Below are 19,144 nucleotides of genomic sequence, written 5' to 3' on the forward strand. Positions count from 1 at the left end.
TACCTTGTGTTTGCTTCAGTGGCATTTAAATGAATATCTTGCTGAGGAGCCTAAGCAAGTTAGGCACCCAAATCCCACTGAAATTCAACCCGTTGGTATTCTGAGCACCATTACAAGGAAATCAAGATAATTGAAAATCAATGCTATTTTTACAGAGCTGCTTTTCAGAGCAGAACAAAACTAAGTTATGCTAGTTACAGACCTTAAAACATAATGGCCATTTTTCATTAAAAAAAACATTAATATCACTTAAAATATGCATGCATCTTAGCCCACGTTTGACCTTCATCTTCATAAGCAGCCAAGATGTAGCTAACAAAGTTGCATCAGCATATGAAACCAATAAAATCCCATTCCAGATATACTCCAGCAGTGCACACAAAACAGCTTTTACTATATTAAACATGATTTTAGTGAAACAATACTACCTCTGCAGCAGGTAAAGTTCTATTCTGAAACCAAAGAATGCTCAAACAAGAAGACAGTATTCAGACAGGCTAGTGGCATGATCTGGATGAAAAACTGCAGGTTTTGTGTTATCTTAAATAATCTCTATTATTCTTGGATTTTACCTCAATTCTTCTTCCCCTTTGTTATTTAACTGTTATATCATTCAGTTCCATAAAGCACTTTGAGTACAGCATGCATGACAGAGGATATGCAAAATAAAGTTGTCTTGTGTTACCTTTCTTGGCTTCTATTTTCTTGCTCAAAAGAAACATGAATTTTACAAAATAAATTATCTTATTTATTTCAATAATCCAATAATACTAAAAAATTCAAGTTTAATTTTCACCATTAATGTTGCATTTACCTTTTCTTAATCAAATTCAAGTTTGGACAATAAAAGTAAGTTGGCTGGTCAGTTTCACTTTCCCCTCCTCATGCACAAGTACAATGATGTCACGTTCTGATTTCCAGGGCTGTAAGGCAATGCAGAATAACTTAGTTTAAGTGATACAAAATGATTTTATTTAAAAAAAATCTTGACAGAAACTATTAACGTTAAATGTAAAATAATAATGAGTCTGACATATTTTAGATCTGTTTCATAACCACAGTATCAGAGGGGTAGCCATGTTAGTTTGGATCTGTAAAAAGTGACAGAGTCCTGTGGCACCTTATAGACTAAGGGACGTATTGGAGCATAAGCTTTTGTGGGTGAAAACTTGAGTGTTGTCACTTTTCACTATTTTTCAGATCCTCACCGTAGTGAAACTGACAAATTTTAATATCAATTCTACTCTGCTGCAGCTTTAAAACAAAGAGAGAGAGAGAGAGGACTTCCAGCAATAGCAGACTAGAGAAGCTGTTAAAGCTGAGTGGGAAAGGTAGAGTAGCAGAACCTCCCTTCTCATTGCAGTAGCCAGGAGGAGGTGTAAGACAGTGAAAAACCCCACCTCCAAATCATTTCATGGGTTCTGGGATGGGGGAAACCCTATGAGATACCTTGGTCCTTCTCCCAGTTTTTGTAGAGTTGAATAGAGAGGCTGTAAATTTATCAGGCATCTATGAAAGTTAGAGTACAGGGGTGGCTCTAGACATTTCGCCGCCCCAAGCATGGCGGCATGTCGCAGGGGGCACTCTGCCGGTCACCGGTCCCATGGCTTCGGTGGACCTCCCACAGGTGGACCCTCCGCAGGCACGCCTGTGGGAGGTCCACCGAAGCCGCGGGACCAGCGGACCCTACGCAGGCACGCCGTCGAAGGCTGCCTGCCTGCTGCCCTCCCGGCGACCTGCAGAGTGCCCCCTGCGGCATGCCGCCCCAAGCATGTGCTTGGCATGCTAGGGCCTGGAGCCGCCCCTGAGAGTACCTAAGCAAAGTTCAGGGTAAGGATCCCAGCACTTTGCTGCTTCCTACACATAGAAAGCGCATAGGCTCTAGGGTGACCAGATGTCCCGATTCTATAGGGACAGTCCTGATTTTGGGGTCTTTTTCTTATATACGCTCCTATTACCCCCCACATTGTCCCGATTTTTCACATTTGCTGTCTGGTCACCCTAATCGCACGGACTTCATTCCTGCTGTTTCCCCTCCCCACCCCCACACTCTGTATCAATCTATGGCTGATTATGGTGACCAGATGAGAGGAAGAAAATATCGGGACACATGGGGGCAGGGAGGAGGTCCGCCGGCAGAGCAAAAAAAACAAAAAAAAACCCAGTTCTGCCAGCGGAGTGAAATATCGGGATGAATTGCGTCCCGACCAAAGATCGGTCAGGACGTGGGACAAACACCTAAATATTGGGACGTCTGGTCACCCTAGGCTGATACAGTTCGTTCTCTGGCTTTTAGGTAAATTTCAAAATCCTATGTGTGAGTGCACAAATGGAGATGAGCAGGAGTGATTAGATAAGTTAGAGAAAGGAAGTGGTGCACAGAAAGAGGGTTTGAAAGAAGAAAAGAAAGATAAGAGATGAAAAAAATATAGTAATGGAGCAAGGGAAAAAAAGGAGGAAAGACACTGAAGACAACTCACAAAAGCATATACAATAGATTACTGTAGCAAAAAGAGTAGAGTGAAGCCAAAAAGGAAAAGGTGATAAGAAAAAAAAAAATCAGGGAAATGTACTAAGTAGAGCTGGTCACATAGTGCTTAGAAAAAAATCTATTTAGTTACTTTTACTGATACTTGTTGACTACCTTAATTAATACTTTGTGGTATGCAGCTACCTGACTTGCTGACTAGCATTTAACCAGCTATAATTAGTAGATTAATACCAAAGGAATTTTTGAAACACATTCCATGTATTTCCTGCTATTCAACCTGCCCTACTGTACCAATAAAACGTAAGCATTCAATATGTTTGATTGACAATGGCACAATGAAATAACATACAATTGTTTTATTCCTTTCTGTTGCAATGGATGCAGCCTTGGAGGAACATAGCAGACACAGGTTTCAGTTTTAGACCCTGGATTTGTCTATACAGGGACACTCAGGAAAGTTAATACAAATAAACTAAAGGTGCAAAGTTAGCTGTCAAAAGTTAAAATGTATTAAACTCTCACGTGCGCACTAATTCAGAAGTGAAATGGCACTAGTTTGCTGTAGCTTAGGTCTGGCATACACCAGAAAAATAAGTCAGTTTAACTACGTAGCTCAGGGATACGAAAAATCCATAGCTCCGAGCAGCCTAGTTAAGCCAACCTAACACCTAGTACTGACACTGCTATGTCAACAGAAGACTTCTTCTCATTAACCTAGCTACTGCCTCTCAAGTACTCCCCTCCTGTTGGTGTAGGTAGTGTCTATGCTGAAGCGGTGCAAACATACTGTTGTAACATTTTAAGTGTAGACATAGCCTTAATCTTCCTTGGATTAAGGCTGTTTCACTTCTTTAATATATGCCAATTAACTTCATACCTTTAGGCCTGGTTTACACTACACTGTTAAACCGATGTTAACAGTGTTAAATCGATTTCACGCTGCACCCGTCCATACTACACTGCTCTTTATATCAATTTAAAGGGCTCTTTAAATCGATTTCTATACTCCTACAAAACGAGAGGAGTAACGCTAAAATCGATATTACTATATCGGATTAGAATTAGTATGGACGCAAATCGATGTTAATGGCCTCATTATTTTACAGTAGCTACCCACAGTGCACCACTCCAGAAATCGACGCTAGCCTCGGATCATGGACGCACACCACTGAATTAATGTGCCTAGTGTGGACGCGCACAATCGACTTTATAATATCTGTTTTATAAAATCGGTTTAAGCTAATTCGAATTTATCCTGTAGTGTAGACGTAGCCTTAGTTACCTTGCATCTGACGAAGTGGGTATTCACCCACGAAAGCTCATGCTCCAAAACGTCTGTTAGTCTATAAGGTGCCACAGGATTCTTTGCTGCTTTTACAGATCCAGATTAACACGGCTACCCCTCTGATACTTGATACCTTTAGTTAATTCATTTTAATTCCCCCATATAGAGAAGTCTGGTCTCGCTAATAGGTAGAGTCTTCAGTCTATTAAGCGTCAAGTATATTTTTCAAGCCCTGAGCTAGTTAGTTCTATGTTAGTGCAGGGGAAAGGAGGCAGAAAAGCTAAGTGATTTGTCCAACAGCATCAGACAAAGTCTACAGCAAATCCAAGTGTACAGACTCTCAGTACCTTAACCATCCCACCATCCTCTTCTTCCCTTCCCATTTTAGCCTATTGAGGAGTCTTGAATCTACAGTCCCTCCCTTGAGTCTCTCTCTCTTTGGGTGGGGTGTGGAGTTTGTAGAAGCCAACCACACATTTCCCAACAGATAAAGCCACTGATGCAGTCTCTTGCACAATACGAACGTGTTCCATTCCCCTCTCCTATCCTCGGCATGACTTGTTCTGCAAGTTGGTCTTATTATCTCAATGCGTGCAGCAGTTTGGAGGAAAGAGAATGAGTTAGGAATATTGTCAAGCTAGCCCAACCCACAGTTTATACCACCTTCGTGAGCACAAGTGCCGTAGGAGCAGGGGGAATGGAAAGAGATATGAAGAATTCAGACCAGTACCGGTTAGGAGTGGGACGGATTCACTCAGGAAAGAGCTCTGCTCAGTTGCAGTGAAAGTCACACATTACTCAGCGGGGAGGAGGGTTTACGACCTGAAACTGAACCGTGAACAAACACACCCCCTGCACTTGTCTCTCCTCTCCTGCCCTCCCGGACAGGGAAACATGCGCGCATTCCCCGGGAAGGCGATTTTAGCTGCAGGCAGCCATGCTGCCGCGGCTTTGTGGGTCAGCCTAGAAACACCTTTTTGTCCCTTACATTCAGCCTGCAGCCGCTGAGGCTTTAAGCCCATCAGTCAGCAACCATTTGTTAGAGCGGGGCCCGGGCAACAAGCCGAGTCAGGTGAGTGGCTGCAGCGCACCCGCCCCTCTTCCCGGAGCCGGACGTGGGTCTCACCTCGCCCAAAGCCTGAAGGGGGATAGGAAACAGCGTTTTTCCCCAAACCCACCTTCTGTTAGACCTGCCACCCACCGCAGCCCCTAACTCCCTTCCCCACCGCAGCCCCTAACTAAGATCCCCCCCTTCCCCAGCTTCCCTCCTCCGCACCCTGCCTGGCCCCCAGCCCAGCTACCTTCCCTCGCCCTTGCCGACCCAGCCTCACTCCCCCGGCCCGAAAGTTTCCAGGAAGTTGCCCGGAGCCCCCGCGGCCACTCACCGGCGGCGAGACACGAGCGCGGACCGCACCTGCCCGGCAGCCAGCAAGCGCTAGTGACAGCGGAGCCGGCCACATACACGCTCCCCACTGGAAGGGGAGGGAGAGCCCTGAGTCACCTTCCCCCTGGCCCCGCCCATGGGACAGGCTGGGCCGGGCTGCACCCTGCTGGGTCAGCCCAGTGCCCGCCCCTCCGGCTGAGCCGCACGGGCTGCGGCAGGTGGGAGCAGCTGCTCCCGGGCTAGGGGGCCCTGCTGAAGGGGCGAGCGCAGATTCCCAAAGCCCCTAGGCAGCCACTCTGGCGCCCTCTGGCTGCGCCCTGCTCCCAGGAGCTCACCCATCTTTTCCTCTCCTTTGCACAGCCACGGCTTCAGCTCCCCACCCCACCCCCTTTTATAGAAGCCCTAGGGGGAAACTTGTAAATGGCTGGACATGACCCGGTCGCCTCCCAAGAGCTCTCCGAAATCGTCTTCCTCTGAAGCCTCAGGGATGGCCCTGGTTGGAGATGGGACATTGAACCCAGAGAGCCAGGCCCTGCTGTGGCATGGAGTACACCCCCACCTTCCGCCTTTCAGGTGTTTGGTTTAACCCTCACAGGCTCAGGGTCTAACTGCTGGCCAGATGTTGGGTCAGAAGGAATTTTCTCCCAGCTCAGATTGGCAGTGACCACAGGGTTTTTTACAACTCCTCTGCAGCATGCAGGTCACTTGCCAGGATTAGGTGGGTGTATCTCACCTAATTATTTCCTGCCATTATGGGTCTCTCAGGCACTGGTGCACTAGTCTAGTCTAGTCTCTTCCTGTGGCACATAATAGTCAAGCTGTAATATTGTGTTCTAGTTTGGGTTAGCTATCAATAAACCCTCAGAGTAGTCAGGTATGAGAACCGTGGGATTGCACATTAGGGTTACCAGAAGCAGTGCTACTGGGATTCTCCAAGCATGAGCTACCAGAATTCAGTTTGCTAGGAGGATCACTAGCTTTCCCGGACTATGCTAGGTATTGACAGGAGGTGTGACGAGAAAGTTGAGCCATTGCCACCCAGAGTATCATATGCAAGCATAGACTCACTCAGCACACACCAGATTTGTTGACGTGAAACTCAATACTGCAAGTCATCACAAGAACTCTCCGACCAACTCATCTTCCATGGTTTCCAGTTCTGAGCCACATTGCTCCCCCTTACATCAGTAGGGAAACTGCAGCTGGCAAGCTGCGGGAAAAGCAGCGTGTCAAACCAAGCTTGCCCTTGTTCAGCTGCACGTCTTTCATCATGACACCCACTGTGGTTGAGGCTGCCACCAGGACATGACAGTGCAGTCATTGTGGCAGGAAGACTGGCGCTTAACATCAACCACCAATCAGTTCCTTGTCACAGACCCTACTGCTCACCTGCCCAGCTTCAACCTACCACATCATCAGTGGGCCCTTCTTAACCAATTCGGGCCCCGCACTGTTGGGGTCTTTGAGACAATCCAAGCTGCAGCACAGATCAAACAATGATACACATTGTTGAGGAGTGTTCACTATCCAAATTCAGCGGTGAACTCAGAGAGCTCTACCTGGACACTGAGAATGCTATTGCTTGGCTCAGTGAATATGCAAATTTTAAATACAATTAATTGGGGTTGTGCGGCTTAGTGTGCAGGTGGTGTTGGTGCCTTGTGATATACAGCGGTCAGATTAGATGATCTGGCAGTTCCTACTAGCCTTAATCTCTAGACTACTACTTTATGGAGAATGAACAAGAGATGGACACTTTTTCTGGGACATAGAGAAGTGGATCTTTTCTTTGAGCATGTTCTTGCGGGGTGGATAGCTGTGTCCAAAGGGGTTGTTAGCATAGCCAGAAAGAATAAGCACTGACAAGGACAACATATATGTATTAATAATTGGGCAAAGGGAACCTAAGTCTTTTCAGATGCAAGTAGGTCAGGCATGGAGGTGCAGTGTAAAAGATAGTAGGCCCAGGGGGAGATAGTTCCCACTTAGCCTTCCATAGAATGCTAAGTCATCCACTACAGCTTAGAAAAGAGCAGGGAACATATAGACCTGCAAGAGCAAGAAGATGTGAGGGTAGAGTTGCAAGGAGTGGGAAGATGGGGCAGGAAGGTTTGGTGCATTGTTAGACCAGAGAAAAGGTTGTAATCATGGATAGGGTTTGATAATCAGCCTCCAGCCACCCCAAGGAGAGAACAGAAGGTTTAAACCCAACAAATACGCAGTTAAATCAACTGATTGTACTATAAATATATCAAGCAATGTCTTTTATGAAAGCTTTAATATTCTGACTTTGATGCTCACTATGAAATATCCATACAGACTATGGTTATGAATTTATATATATTAGAAAACTGGGCTCATAATCCGTGGGTCAACTTCAACTACACCTCACAATAGAATGGTCAAGCAGGCAGGGGCACTTCCCAAGCCAGTTGTTCAGAAGAAACGTGCTTCAAATAATTATCCATTGTCTAATTTGAAAGTATAAAGCCTGAAGTTGCATCTATGTTTGTTTTCTGTGTAATTTGAGTATCTTTACCTCCTTTACTATTTCATCTTTGAATCTGTGCTTTTCCTGTTAAATAAACTTTTTGTTTATTTTCATCCCAAGCAGTTCGCTGCAAACTGTATGGAGTGAATATGCCAATGTAAGCTGGTATCTGAGGGACTGGTCCCAGGCCTTTAGGGGTAATGAAGCAGAGCAGAGCAGAACGGTCCATGTGTCTGGTAGTTAGGAAGTCAGGAAGGATGTATTTGGGGAGACTCAGGACTGGAAGGGCTGTTGGTGTCACTATACAAGGAGTAACTAAGCTGATGAGAACTACAGTGAGACCTTATGCTTGGGGACAAGCTATAGCATCAGGGATCTGCACCATAGCTGCACAGCACAAAGCTCCCCAACGTCACAAGGTAGGTGGTGATCTGGAGAGGAAAAGACGGCTCGAGGAGGAGGGATGGATGGATGGAGCTGGAGGTCTGACGTCACAGTGAGGGGGCAGAGCTGGTGCAACAAAAAGCTTGCCGAGCAGTACAAACACAGGCATCTTGAGCAGAAGAGGGTCCAGGCAGGCCCATGGACCCAGGAAGGAAGGACATAAGGATATGCCTGATCAAGAGCAAGCAGACAAACAGATGTGGATGCGGTGGACCCCTCGCTCAGTCTGTAGCCTGAGTCATTGTGGACTCTAAGCCTGTTCTGAGATTCTGATGGTGGTAATGTGGGAAGTTATTTTTCTTGACATGTTATTTCCTGTAATAATATAACAGGATTAAACCCTGAGGACTGAGACACAAGCCTGCCATGGCCAGACTCAGTTGTCAAGAGAGTGAACTCACTTTCTACCTTGGCAGGTGTTGAGTATGTTTGCGGCACAGCTGAAGGTGCTGTGACCCAGAATCTTCTGGGAGCAGGGAGTCACTGGTGCAGATAGGAAATGCTGTGGGCCACAACTCTGTTGGCAGCAGGGAAGACTGCCGGGTAAGACACCGGTACAACTAAAAGGTGCTGTGACCAGAACACCACTGGGAACAGGGAAACCAGGCATGGCTGTTTTGTGACAGTGCTTGAGCTGCTCTGGAATGAGGAAGACTCTGGGTGATAAAAGCTCGGGCAAATTCATGCTACCCAGAAAAGAATGGGAAACAAGCCCTGAGAGAAGTATAGATATCAAGGAGGGGGAAAGATGTACCCTAACCTATGGGTTTAGGGTGGTCATTTAAGATGTAATTAAATCTGAGGAGGATGGAATAAGATAACAAGAAACACCATATGGCATTTCTCAGCAAAAAACTAATAGGTGGTTCCAGCTGTTAACAGACCACTCACTATTAGTATGGCTCCATAGAACAAAAGGAACCAACTCCACCTTGCTATGCCGCAACACAGCTTTGTAGGAGTAGGATGTGGAGATTAAACAAGTGGAAGGGGTTGCAGAACAAGATAGCCAACACCTTATCCAAAAATAGGGAGCAGAGGTGAACCTTATGTCGTGGCCAAAACTCCAACATCAAACTCACAAGGGGCTGTGTAACAAGCAGGGTCAAGGCACCACAAGGGGAGAACAGAAGGTTTACCCAAAAAATAGGCAGGTAAAATCAACTGATTGCATACAGTGTTATTGTATAAATAAAATATATCATGTAAGATCTTTTATGAAAGCTTGTAATGTTCTGAACTTGATGCTCATTATGAGATATACAGACTATGGTTATGAATTTGAATATATATAAAACTGTGCTCAATCTGTGGGGCTAAGTCAACTACACCCCACATCAGGGTGGTGAAGCAATCAAACAGGGAGGGCTACGTTCCAATCCAGTTGTTTACACAACCTTGGCTTCAAGTAATTATCCATTGTAGGGAAAGGACAATGGTTGACCATTAGAGTTAATGGAAAGACATTGAGATAACCTATATTTGAAAAAAAAATATCTCTCCCCCCCCCCCCCCCCCGCCCACGCATCAAGTCAAGAGGGAATTTCACCAATCTGAATAACCATTAGTCAATATGGTGTGTGTGTTGGGGGCGGGTGGGGGACGAGGAAGAGAAGAAAAGAAACAAAAAACACCATTTAAAAAGAGACTTAGAACAGAGGTTTTTTTATCCTGAACTTGAGGGCCACTGTCCAGGTGGAGGCTGTCTGTGAAAGCTAGATCCCCCCCTTAGCCAGGTGGTACACTGGGAAACTGTTTTAAGATAAGAGATTTTATCTAGTTTGAAAGTGTAAAGACTGAGGTTATGTCTTTGTTTATTTTCTGTGTAACTGGAGTAGGTTTGCTTCCTTTACTGTCTCATCTTTGAATCTGTGGTTGTTTTCTATTAAATAAACTTTGTTTATTTTCTTCCCAAGCAGTTCTCTGGTGTGCAAACTGCATGGAGTGTATGCACCAAAGTAAGCTGGTATGAGGGGGGGCTGGTTTCACATTTGTAGGGTGACAAACCAGAGGGGAATGATCCAAGTTTCCCATAGTATGAACTCATGGAGGACAGGACTGAAAGGCCTCTTGGTGTCACCTTTTAAGGTGTAACTAGGCTGATAAGAGCCAGGCTGAGACCTTATTCTTGCAGTCAGGGTCCTGAACCATACACTACAGAACCAAGCTACTGAGCCATGCACAGAATTAAGGCCTGCAAGGTTACAGGGCAACAGGTGACGGAACCACTTACTGGTCTGGGTGGTCACCAAAACATCACACATAGAATGGGAGAGGGAAGGAGGTTCAGAAAGAAGCAGTGCTGAGGCTGACTGTTAAGTAGAAACAGAGAAGAAACAAAGTAGAAGATGCTCAGACCATAAGAACTCCAGGTAATTTTTTTAAAAGTGCCTAAGTCCCATTTTCAAAAGTAACTTTGGAATTTAGGAGCTTAGGGAGAAAGCCCCTGGTCCCTTCCCTGCTGTTCCCCATTACCCACAGCCTCAGCTCACTGCACCATTGGCGCAATGCGCTGGGTGGTGGGGCTGCGAGCTCTTGCCATGCAGCAGAGCTGTAGAACCGCGGCCTGACCTGGTGCTCTGTGCTGCACAGTGGCATGGCTGGCTTCAGCCAGGTGGCACAGCTGCCTGTCCTGGTGCTCTGGGTGGCCCAGCTGTAGCACCACCAGCCGCCGGTGCTCCAGGCAGCGCAGTAAGGGGACAGGGAGAAGGGGGATTGAATAGAGGGCAGGGGAGTTCAGGGTGCTGGTTGGGGCGGAGGTGTGGATAGGGGTCAGGGCAGTCAGACTGTAGGGAACAGGGGGCTTGAATGGGGGCAGGGGTCCTGGAGGGGCAGTCAGGAATGAGAGGAGAGGTTGGATGGGGTGACGAGGGGCAGTCAGGGGTGGGAGGTCTGGGGAGATCAGGGGACAGAGAGCAGGAGGTGAGTGGATGTAGCAGGGGGGATGTAGCAGGGTAGGAGTCCCAGGGGGGCCATCAGGGCAGGGAACAGGGGAGGTTGGATGGGGCAGGAGCCGGGCCACGCCTGGCTGTTTGGAGAGGCACAGCCTCCCCTAACCAGCCCTCCATATAATTTTGGAAACCCGATGTGGCCCTCAGGCCAAAAAGTTTGCCAGCCCTTGGTTTAAGTCATGGGCAGGAACCAAGAAAAGTACAAAATTTGTTATTCACTAATGGGATTTACAGAAGGGCGTAAGCAGATTAGGTACCTACCTCAATGAAAGTTAGTGATTAGGTACCTACCTCAATGAAAGTTAGTCATTTAACCTGCTTAGGAAGTTTTTTAAATCCCAGTAGATACTTGTCGGCATCTTTAGGCACCTAAAAACCATTGTAAATCTGGCCCTTAAGAACCTAGGGGCTTGTCTGCACTTGCAGCTGCACCACTTCTCTATAGATACTACCTATGCCGATGGGAGGGATTTCCAATCAGCATAGGCACTCCACCTCCCTGAGAGGCAGTAGCTAGGTCAACAGAAGATTTCTTTTGTTCAATTAACACTGTCCATGCAGTGATTTAGATCAGCCTAATTATGCCACTCAGGGGTGTGGATTTTTCACACCCTTGAGCAATGTAGTTATGCCAACTTGATTTCTGAGTTTAGACCAGGCCTGATTTCCATTAACGTTCAAAGAAATTTAGGTTTCTAGTCACCTAAGTCACTTTTTGGAAATGGAATGTAGGCTCCTAAATCACTTTGACACTTTTGAAAACTAGACCTTTCCTGGACATGAAAAAAAGTTAGTGGTGCTTCAGAGATACTGACCCAAAAAGTGGTTTAGCAAATATGCAATGAGTTGAATAAGACTAGTGGATGAGCCAGCCAAGCCACAACATGTCAGGGTCTATGATATTCGTATGAACTCATTCTAATGGACCACTAGAGATGCCAGCAGTATCAGTCAATTCTCTGCATCCAAACACCTTGACTAGTTTCAGGCACTGTTCAGCAGGACCTGCAGCCACATCACTTTACATATGAACAGGCAAAGACAGCAGTAAACCAGAGAGGATTGCTGTGCAATTGCAGTTTCCATCAGTTCTGTTCCACTTAGACTTTCCTCACCTTCCCCTGAGGGTACGCAAGAGTATAGTGTGGCCTATAAAAATAGAAAATCAATTAACTACATGAACATGCTGGCTTTCTGCAACATCAGGATGATCTGCACTGTTGCGGTGTTCAAGTATCTAGAGTAAATGGTGGATACTCTGTAACTTGAAGCCTTTAAAGCATTGTTTGAGGACTTCAGTAACTCAGCCAGAGGCTATGAGTCTATTACAGGAGTAGATGAGTGAGGTTCTATGGCCTGTGATGTACAGTAAATCAGACTAGATGATCATGATGGTTCCTTCTGGCCTGAAAGTCTATGAGTCTCTCTCTTCAAGTACTGATACAGCCCTCACTAGTATAGTAACGGAACATGGAGAATTACATAATTTTATCATGACTTCTTTATCCTAAAGAACCCATGACTACTGAGCCTCATTGAGGGCAGATAAATCTGGAAGGAGACAAAGTTGCTGAATTTCCCAAATTTTTAATGCCATATCCAACATGTGTTAGGTATATTAGACTTGGCTCCTGCCCCAAAATGTTTTCAATCTATATTATCCTATTACTGAGGCATCATAGATGCAGGGGATGACTGTGATAAAAAGGATAATTCCTAATACAAGGAAAATGAATAGAAAATATGGGGTAGCAGAGGGTAACAAAGGGTTTACAAACTACCAACACGTTGTTAGTCTTGGTTTGCATGCTTTCTAAATGCTCCAGATATTTGGAGGGCTGCGGAGGAGGTTAAGGAGAGCCTGGGTGGATAGATTATGAGATGGCGCAACTGAGTTGGAAAAGGTTGGAAGAGGCTGCGATCATCAGAGGAAAGAAGCAGTGGGGAAGAAGAGATGTTAATGAGGAATACAGAGGCCCCATGAGATGTGGAGGGAAGGTAAGAGGATGGAGAAAGAAAGAAATGATATAGTGAGATGCATGACAGGAAATGGTCTGGTACAGATGGGGCCTATGGGTTAAAAGATAGCTCTAAGTTGGAAACAATAACAGAGAGAGAAGCCAATATAGAAAGTTTGGTAAGTAGAGTCCAGATATCAACACAGACTGCTAGGTCTGAAAGATGGTCCAGAAGGGAAAGGCCTTGTTGGTAATGGAGAGGCCACAGAACCTTCATGGCTTGAAGAAGTCCTTTATTAGTTCAGTCAGAGACTGGAAGGAGGACCAGGAGTGCCTGATTCTCTTCTACAGCTCTTGGTGGGAAAGATGTTAGTGTTCTGGGGAATGAAGACACTCTATGGCCTTTAAAGGACACCTCAGGAAGAGTTCTAGGTGTGGTGGGGAAGGTGTGACGTTCCCCTCTGATGTTATCTAGACCAGTGATCTGCTAGGCCACTCCAATCCTTGACTCTGGGAGCCAGCCTTACCCTGCTCTGCTGTGGGAACCCCTACTCCTGGGCTGTTCATGCACAGCCTCTGGCATGTAAGCTGCTCTCAGCTACTTGCAACCAAATGACACTAACCAATATCTCCGGTCCCAGACACAACACAAGGAACCTCCATCTTGCAGTGTCCATTTATGCCTGCTGGACGCTGCAGGCTTATATGAGTTGTCAATTTAACAAAGACATTGATATGTACCAGGTTTGTTATCCCAAGGGGAGAATCTGATAAGCTTCAAACCAACACACTGCTTCAGGTAGAATAAACAAATAAATGTATTAACTATAAAGATAGATTTTAAGTGATTGTAAGTCAAAACATAAGTCAGATTTGGTCAAATGAAATAAAAGCATAACGCATTCTAAGCTGATCTTAACACTTTCTGTGTCCTTACAAACTTAGATGCTTCTCACCACAGGCTGTCAGGTTGCTCTTCAGCCAGGCTCTCCCCTTTGATCAGTGCTTCAGTAGCTTGGTGTGGTGTCTGGAGATGTAAGTGGAAGTGAGAGAGTGAGCATGGAAAATGTCTCTCCCTTTTGTCATGTCCTTTCTTCCCTTTTGGCTTTGCAGTTCCAAACTGACCAAAGGAGTGGGGAGGGGGGATTGACTCCCTCGAGAGTCTAACAGATTCTTTTGTTGCTGCCTAGGCCAGCATCCTTTGCTGAGTTCTCTAATCAAGTCACCCCTTAACCCTCTCTTTGTTAAAATAAATAGATTGAGCTCCTTGAGTCTGTATAAGGCATGTTTTCTAATCCTTTAATAATTCTTGTGGCTCTTCTCTGAGCCTGCTCTAGTGTATCAACATCCTCCTTAAATTATGGGCACAACAAGTGGATCCAGTATTCCATCAGCAGTCACACCAGTGCCAAATAGAGACAAGATAACCTTTCTCCTCCTACTCAACATTCCTGTTTATGCGTCTCAAGATTGCATAACTTTTGGTCACAAGGTCATGCTGGGAGCTTATGTTCAACTGATTATCCACCACAACTCCCAAAATTTTTCAGTCACTGCTTCTCAGGGGAGAGTCTCCCATCCTGTAAACATGGCCCATGTTCTTTATTCCTAGGCATATACATTTAGCCATATTAAAATGCATATTGTTTGCTTGTGGCCAGTTTACTAAGCGAACCAAATTTGTACATATATTTTTTCAGACTGTTCTTACTTTGGAGGGGGTTACCCTGAGATGGGTCCCCAAAAGGCAGAGAAGGATTCTGTTCAAATATGCAAGCTGGGAAGATATCCCATGCTGTTGTTTGAACATAAAAGTGGCCATACTGAGTCAGACCAAAGATCCATATAGCCTAGGATCCTGTCTTCTGACAGTGGCCAATGCCAGGTGCCCCAGAGGGAATGATCAGAACAGGTAATCATCCAGTGATCCATTCCATCACCCATTCCCAGCTTCTGGCAAACAGGCTAGAGACACCATCCCTGCCCATCCTGGCTAATAGCCATTGATAGACCTATCCTCCATGAACTTATCTAGTTCTTTTTTGAACCTGGTAGTTCTTTAATGGTGTCCCCAGAGCTGCTATAGTAGTGGAAGGGAAACACCATCTATATGGGGATTACTGTGCAATCTTCAGGCCAAATTAGTGCCCTGCCATAAAAGTAAAAACTTAAGTCAAACACTTATGGCTCAACATAAAATGCACTGCAAAGTAAATAGAATTCTGCAGTAACCCGAAGGGGGATGAGTGCCTTAAGAATCTCATTTTTTGAAGTGCCTTTGTAGCATGAGTTAGATGAATTACCTCATAATACCTCACATTTTCTCACTGCTGATAGGAATGAATGAAACTGTGAGTCACATACATGATTCCAATGCTTTTTCTTTTCCATATCTACTGTTACAATAAAAGTACCTTTCCTTCCAACCATCTGCTCCTTAACCCACACAGTGCCTTCATCTTGGCTGGGATGAGTTTGGGGGTGGGGATGGACCAGGCAAGTGAGAGAGCAACAAGCCACCCCATTAAGGGGATGTGCAAAAGGACCCAAAGCTGAAGCAGTGGTTGTGTTTAAGTGTTTACAGAAGAAAAGGAATAGAGAATTTTTACATTCTGCAGGACATCTACTATTATGAGCAACAGGTGTTGGGAAGACTGGGTCAGGGGGCGGTTTGGAAACATAGGAAGAGAAGAGAGGGTAAAGCAACACAGTGATCTCCAGCTGATACTCTGAACAAAGCTGTTTAAGATGCCCCTGTTCAGTTGTAACACGATATGCAATACAATAATTACTGGAAGCAGTCCCCTCTCCAGTTTGGATCCTCACTGCTGCTTCAGATTGAGCCACAGGCTGTGATTGGAGAGGGGGCAGGTGGGTCCTGGTGTCCATGACTGCATCTGTTTCAGGGTTCATTAGGCTGATGAGATCCTGGATTTGAGGATCAATCAAGGGGTCCACAAAATGCCGAACATGAGTACTGGGTTCTCCCACAAACATGCAGTCCAGCTCCTCATAGAATGCAGCTACCCTGAAAGCTTTCCTAGCAATTCTATTATTGCCCTTAGTTCTTATAGCCCGGTCACTGCTCCTCTGCCTTATTACAGCACTGGTGTGGGTCCAGTGGAGCCCTCATCCTGCATTTGTTGTGATTCCCGCATGCAGACCTCTGCTAAGTGGATGTCATTCAGAAAGGCCCAATGGCCACTGTAATTGGTTCCTGGAGGAGCTGCCATAACCCTCCCTCCTGGAGTGTCAGACAACCCTCTGCCCACAGTGATACATACACTTAATACAATGCAGCTGACTGGGCCATAGAAAGAAGCAGGTAAATGTTCCTGGCCACATCAATTTTCTGTCTCCTGAATATCAGCTGGAGATGATTCTTGCATAAGAGAAATGGCTATAAGAGGAGAGGGCAGACGCCCCGAATCATCTCTCCCCTGCTCTCTACTCACAGCATCATCAACCCATGAAGAACAAAGAAAGCAGCATTGGATTGTGGCAGGGGCGAGATCCTGACTCAAAGTGGTTCGGTCAGTAACACTGCTGGAACATGTGGTGAGAGACCTTTGCTTCATATTCACATAGCTTGTTAAGTTGGTGTTAGTTGTGTTTTACCTTTTATTTCTTTATAACCAATTCTGATTTATGCACCTTATTACCTGTAGTCATTTAAAATCTATCTTTCTGTAGTTAAATTCATGTAGCTGTTTTATCTAAATAAGTGTGTTTGGGAAACTCCATTGGGGATAACAAGATTAGTGCATATAATTTTCTATTAATAAATGATAGACTTTATATGAGCTTGTACTGTCCAGGGGGGTTCTGCGCAGTACAAGATGCAGATTTCTGGGGGAAGTCAGGGACTGGGAGTTTGCTGGTGTTGCTCTGCAGTATAATTAATAAGTGACTAGCTATAGCACTCATACAGAATAACTGGAAGTGATTTACATGATGAGGTCTGTGTGTGGTTGCTCTCACAGTGAAGCAGTGTAGAAGGCACCCCAGACTGGGGAATTAAGGGGACACAGCTATCCATTAGCCCAGATTGTACTCTGGGTAATGTCACAAATAGTTTTTGTTTAAATGATAACATATTTGTTTCCACAGAAACCCAGCTCATTCAGTGTGTACATTAAATTGTACTATGATACTGGAATGGCTGACATCAAGCAGTCTGATCTATATAGTTACAGTCTTGGTCTAAGCTGACAGGTGTATTAAGTGCCCTTCTTCCACACGGAATAGAAGAAGCAATTAAGCCCTTTTATGGAGTGAGATAGTTTCTATTGTCTCTAGCTACCATTCATGGCAATCAGCCACATAGCAAAGCCTGAGCAGGGCTAAGCTGTGTGGTCCAAGGGGTTTCCTTGGGACTGATTGCAAACATAGGGGTTAAGTAATTGATTGCATGCGGGGCTGAGGGACAGAAAATCAGAAGAAAGTGAGAAGCAGTGGTGAACATGGCCCCAGAAGGAAGACAAGAGAGAGACCTTCTCTTGGGGACAGGACATGCTGGAAAGTCAGATTTGGATTTCTGAGTAAGGAAACCGGCTGCCTTGTTCCTATTGTATTCAGGAAACAGGACTCTGTGTACATTTTTTGATACAATCCTGTCTACTGATTGAGAATACCTGACTTATATTATCAATTTCTCCCCCTAAAGGAAACAATCCGGCAAGGCCCTGAATGTTGGCTAACTACCCAGACCCAAAAGAGTCAACAGTACATAAGAATGAGGCAGTTGAGCAATGCTTACTACTCTGTGAATCTTTAAGTGACAGAACAGTGAGTCAGTGACCATGTAATTGGCAGCCACAAATTCCACAGTCATAGCACGTTTCTGTTCTTCTGCCGGATACCAGAGTTCCTGAGGGTACTTCCCTAGGTGTTATCCTTTCCTACATGCTCATTAAAGTCACTCAGGACCATGACAACATCTCTTCTTGAAGTTTCAGTTGGGACTGACTGCAGTTGCTGGTAAAATTTATGTGCCATGCCTCATTGGCCTTGACATTAGTGGGACTATACACTCTAATGATGACAAGATGCACACAGCTGGTAGAGAGTCAGAGCTTGATAAATTGCTCATTAAATCACCTACCAATTCTGCAAGGCTTGTTCGCTATAGTGTGAAAGCACAAGGGCCACCTCTTGCTGGAGCAACCCATCAGGGGAGCTGAAAACAAAAACGTATAGTCCTCAACTTTCTTTTCACCACTTCCTGGCCAGTGCACTTCAGATCAGACACAGATATCAATATTCCAGCTTTAAAACTGCTTGGCAAGAAGGACAGCTTTATCTGTTTCAAACAATGCTCTAACATTCTAGGCACCAATTGTACATTTGCTGCCAGCATGCAGGATATTAGATTGGTCTTTTTGGAATGGGACATCAAGCAGGTGGCAACTGTCAAATACTGGAGCAGTGTTACAAACAGTACTAGAGGATGCTCAAAAGATGAGGAGATTCATATAGCAGCACCTGCCACCATATTTTGGGCCCTTCAACAGCCTCTGTGAGGATGTCATGCCACAAAGGTGTGGATACACAGAACTACATCTATACCAACTCTATTGTACAACAGTGAAACGTGGGCACAGATGAAGGCTGAAGAGTAGCAGACTGACACTTTTGATGCTCATCATGTTCATCAGCTGTTCCATATTAAGTGGCAGACGAGATCAACAATGAGGATATATGTAGCTGAACCCAGCAACTGCATCCATCAGCACTGGTTCAGTTTTTGCAGCTTTCTTGGAATGGATATATTACAAGTGGAGGTCAATGAATTACAAAGCACATTTTCGAAGGAATGCCACTTCACAGCTGATGAGTACATGGTCCCCAAAAGCCTTGGTGGCTCAATAAGATTACCAGTGATGGACAAAAATATCCAGTCAGATTACCAAGGGCCTTGCTAGAGATCAATCCAGGTGGCACTCTATCTGCAAGGGTTTGTGATTTGCCCTGATGGTGATGTTTATTCACAGCACTCTGTGCGTATAAGTTCACCTCTGCTCAGTTGCATATATGTAAATTTGGAGTAAATCCATTAGTTCAGTTTACTTTGAAAAGACCAGAGAGGTAATTCAAACAGAGTTTGACCAAGAATGAGACATAGATGCATAGAATGTCTC

The 19,144-nt window shown here is 45.2% G+C and overlaps 1 protein-coding gene across 2 annotated transcripts in view; it reads right to left on the bottom strand.

Moving 5' to 3' along the window:
• ELOVL7 (ELOVL fatty acid elongase 7) overlaps positions 1-19,144 on the bottom strand; it is a 110,176-nt gene that overhangs the window by 58,647 nt on the left and 32,385 nt on the right. Inside the window, exons 1-2 of one of the 2 annotated variants that reach the window (XM_050947119.1) lie at positions 5,162-5,231; positions 815-923 (exon numbers count right to left, since the gene is read on the bottom strand). The gene's annotated coding sequence lies outside the window, so the exon portion shown is untranslated. Of the gene's footprint in view, positions 1-814; positions 924-5,161; positions 5,232-19,144 lie in introns of those variants that run through there. The other variant, XM_050947118.1, reaches the window with a different exon arrangement.

This window comes from Gopherus flavomarginatus, chromosome 3 (assembly GCF_025201925.1).
Source record: "Gopherus flavomarginatus isolate rGopFla2 chromosome 3, rGopFla2.mat.asm, whole genome shotgun sequence".
Classification (NCBI taxonomy): domain Eukaryota; kingdom Metazoa; phylum Chordata; order Testudines; family Testudinidae; genus Gopherus; species Gopherus flavomarginatus.